Genomic DNA, 4,296 nt, shown 5'->3' with positions numbered 1-4,296 from the left:
ATGACTGGTGAGGAGGAGAGAAATGATAGGCTTTAGGCCTGTGAGAGCTGCTTGTGGGATGGGATACTGCTTCTGTGATAGGAACTGGGTGGGCTCTTTAAAGGTGATGTGGATGGGGGTGTGGTGCTCTGTGACTGAGGTGTGGAAGTGTTCCAAACAGTGGGGTTAACTACAGATGGGGGATAAGGAAAAGTTGCATGTTTTTGAGTGGGAGGTCGGAGGAGCAGAAGAAAGTTAGAAGCCTGTTAGAAGCCTTGGAGGGGTCTGGGTGGATGTGTTGGGTACTATGGGGAATGTGGAAGTGGAGAGTAGTGTGGAGTTTTGAAGGGTATCTCTGCCTAGGAGCAGAGTTGGGCATGAAGGCAGGACTAAGAAAGAGTGACTGAAGGAAAAGGTGTGCAGGGAGCAGAAAAGTGAAGGGTGGTCTTGGGGTTTGGAGACTTGTCCATTGATTCCCACAACAGAGGTTTGGGAGGACTGGGTGGGTCCTGTAAAATTAGATAAAGCAGAGTAGGTTGTTCCAATATTAATTTTTAAAAAACATGCATGCCTACCTGCCACCATCAGGGTTACCCTTGGCTCAGATGAAGCAATGGTAGTTGCTGGGACAACTGTTCCAGGGCACTGTCAGTCTTCAGTGTCAAAGCCAATGAGATCCGAGTAGGAGGTTTTGGCCAGCTCGGAAAGGGATGCAGGCGGTCCTTGCTGGAGCCACTCACAGTCTCACTTTCACTAGGTCCTCCACAGAGAGGGCACAGCCTGGTGGGCACAGCTGGGTTTGGGCATTGCCTGGACCAGTGGCCTTCATTGCCACACTTGAAACAGGCGCCAGGTGGAGGTGTTTTGCTAGGAGGCTTCTGTATGGAGCTGCAGCCCCGTGAGCCTGCTGGGTAAAGGCAAGCATTTGAAACTGTTTTATCTTTTACTTTCCTCATCACAACAGTTAAAGACTTTGAAGGCTAAATTAAGAAGGTCCCACTGTGGGGTTTGAGGGCCATCATCAACCTTCTGAAGCTTGTGTCAAATATCATGGTAGATTGGGTGAGGAACTGAAGGTTTGAAATAGTGGTTCCTTCTGGGCTGGCTGGGTCCAGGTTGGTAATTTTCTCATGGCTTCAGTTAAACAAGAGAGAAAAAGGGCTGGGTTTTTGTCAGGACCTTCGGTGATTTCTGAAAGTTTTTCATAGTTTACCACTTTATGGGCAGCCTTTTTGAGTCCTGCAAGGAGACACATAATCATGTGGTCTTGATGGCTGTGTCCAGAGGCCCTGTCTTGATAATCCCAGGGTGGGTACTGGTTGGGAACTGCCTTTGTGCCAGTAGGCTAGGCAGGAGCTTGGTGATGAATTGTATTAGCATGCACATGAGCTAGGGTCCAAGTACAGTCCTGGTCTTCTGGGGTGAGGGTGGAAGAGAAGATAAGTAGAGATCATGCCAGGTTAGTTCATAAGACTGGGTAAGGTACTGAATCTCCCTAATATAAGAGGTAGGGTCTTCTGGAAATGAGCTGAGTCTTTTGTTAGTTTGAGAGAGATCAGTAAGGGAGAAGGGAACATGAACTCTAACAATACCTTCAGTTCCTGCTACTTCCCGAAGGGGGCATTCTAGCACTGGCGCTGAAGTATGGGTGGGGCATGGGCCAAAGATGGTGCCCGAGCTAGTATGGGCAGGAGAGATGGAAGAAACCAGAAGGGGTTCCTGCTGAGGGTTTGAAGAGGGAACGGGGGTTGAGTTGATAGGCAGTGGAGGATAGATATGGGTGTAAGGTGGCGGGATGGGGTAACAGGCTCCATGAAAGGGCTGTAAGGAAGGAGAATGAGTACAGGCAATGCTAGAGTTTTCCTGAGGAGAGGATGGTGTAGGAAAAGAAGTGGGTACTTTTGGAGGTGATGCTGGCTGGGAAGATGGTGGCTAAGAAGACAATGAGGAAGCTTGGGGAGTTAATGAAGTTGGTTGAGATGGAGGGGTAGGGTCTGGGAGGGGTGGACAGCAGTCTGCTCGATCCAATGAGGAAAAAGGTAGGGTTGGGAGGAGAAAGGCAATGAGGGTGGCAAGAATGAAGAAGGATTTGAACAGGTAAGCAAGAATTGCAGAGTTCGGGTTGTGATCTGATTGCAAAAAGACCTGGACACAAGGAATTTCTCCCCATTTTCCCAGTCATCTGCAATAATTGCTTAAGTCAGTTAAAACTGTAAAGCTGAGTGTTCCATTTGTGGGCCATTTGGACCCGTTATCTAATTCATACTGTGGCCGGGCTTTATTGTATAAAAAAGACAAGGCACTTACAGCAGATATCTTGCGTGAGGCCTAAGGTTTGCAGATTTTTTATGAGGCAGCCTGGAGGGCTGTTTTTTGGAATTGAGGACTGGGAGTTTCCTATAATGAAGGGTAGCTCAAGAGAACAGGGAAAAAGGAGACCATCCTGGACAGCTGGAGGGAGACGATAAAAGGAGTTATGGTCTCTGCTGCCTTTTTGGTTCCTGGAACGGGATGAAATGGCTTAGAGGCATCCCCCTAAGACCAGATGATCAGTGAGTGCCTGGCGCATGCTGGAACCTTCTTGGATCAGTGTTGGATTTTTGGACTGGAGAAACCAAGAAAGGCCATGTAGATTTTGCCCTGTTAACTGGGCTCCCAGGGAAACTTACCAGTAGGCGAGATCAGTGGCTGATGCGCATGCACAGAGAGGCGACTGGAGGCTGAGGAGCTTCCTTTGTCTAGTTGCTGTGGCCTGCTCTCTGGGGTGGAGGGGTAGGTCCACAAGCGACACAGACCTGAGCCCCTCCTAGGATTTGGCACCAGATGTAAGGTTCTTGAATCAGTTTGAACCCCAAGAGCATGCCAACAGACAACACGAGGTGGTGTGGAGCAACATGCTGTTTTAATGAGCACCTGATTGCAGGAGGGCTGAGGCCTAAAATGGCATCAGCCCCAAGTGAGGATGGGACAGGGGTTTTGTAGTGTAGTGTAAACACTAAGTGTCCCAGTCTGATGTGACTGCTATGTAGTACCTGGACGGCCTCTTTCTTGATCTTTAGGAGTACTTGTCTTCCAGCCAGGGTAGGTGTCTTCTAGCCGGCTCTCTTCCTACTTCTACTATCTTGCTGACACACGCTGCTGATGCAAGTGGCCTTGCATCTTGGGACTGGGCCTGAGAAGGGAGGAGTTACTCATCCTTTCAAGCTTTCAGGCCCTGAGGAGAATCTTTGAACCCCCTGCATCACTGGCCACCCTCCTGATAAATCCCTGTGATACCAGGCAGGAATGAGCTGCTTGGGTATCCAGAGAGCTCCCAGTGCCTTTCTGCTACTTCATCTACCCCTGTATTTTGCTTGGCTTGGTTCTCTAGTTTGACTCAGCTCCACGTAAAGTCAGGAACTTCTCCTGCAAACAGACCTTCAGCTTCTCCGGTGGGGATATGTATTCGGGAGAGGGGGATCTCCCTTTGCCACTTCCATTGTTGGGGCACTCACAGTATTTGGGATGTCTCCCAGGTCCTGCAGGAGCAGTACACTTCCTGCAGAGGGTCTGTGGGTCCTCTCAGAATTGCTGGTCTGTTCTTGCAGTTGATCTGCAGCTAAAATTCACAATGCAGGCCTCCGCATGCTGCTCTGTCTGGAGCTGAAATCTAGTCCTGCATCCCATCTGCCATGATCACTGGAAAGTCCTCATTTATTTTTTAAAGAGTCCAGAAAATGCTAATCTATAGAGATAGAAATTAGATTAGTGGTTGCCTAGGGCAGGATGGATGCAAAATTTCAGATTAGGGGGTTAAAGGCTATTGTATAGAATTTTTTGGAGATAATACTGATTGTTGTAGTGGATATAAAATTCTATGAATACACTAGGAAACATTGAACTGTACACACTAATTGGTGAATCATATGATATATGAATTATGTGTCAACAAAGTTTTAGAAGACATTCCTTGCACCATGATATTAAAAAATGCTGTTTGAGTTGTATAATTACTTCTTCTCTCTATGTCAAGGGCACTGAACAGGCAGGAGCCTCTCCGTTGCCACTATTCTTAACAGTATTAAAAAATAATTACATAAGACAGGTTACTTACATATTCTAGGTCATAAAAATTATTGCTTGACTAGAGTAATTGTAAACATAAAAGAACACCAAACACACAAAAATAAATATGAGGTCATCAATCTTTTGTTTGTCTCCTTGGCATGCACCTATTCAGACTGTTAGTATTATGTATTTACTTCGAATTTTAGCAGTTATATTTTAACTTGATTGATTTTTCCTCAGATATAAGTATGAGAAATGACAGAAAGAAAC

At 46.8% G+C, this 4,296-nt stretch overlaps 1 pseudogene; it reads right to left on the bottom strand.

Annotated features, from left to right (window-relative positions):
* Positions 1 to 569: 569 nt before the first annotated feature.
* On the bottom strand, positions 570 to 3,174 carry LOC129059177 (transcription factor NF-E4-like; annotated as a pseudogene).
* Between the last annotated feature and the right edge of the window lie 1,122 nt (positions 3,175 to 4,296).

This window comes from Pongo abelii, chromosome 3 (genome assembly GCF_028885655.2).
Source record: "Pongo abelii isolate AG06213 chromosome 3, NHGRI_mPonAbe1-v2.0_pri, whole genome shotgun sequence".
Taxonomy (NCBI): domain Eukaryota; kingdom Metazoa; phylum Chordata; class Mammalia; order Primates; family Hominidae; genus Pongo; species Pongo abelii.
The sequence above is the reverse complement of the archived record's forward strand: the minus strand, read 5'-3'. Positions and strand labels throughout refer to the sequence as shown.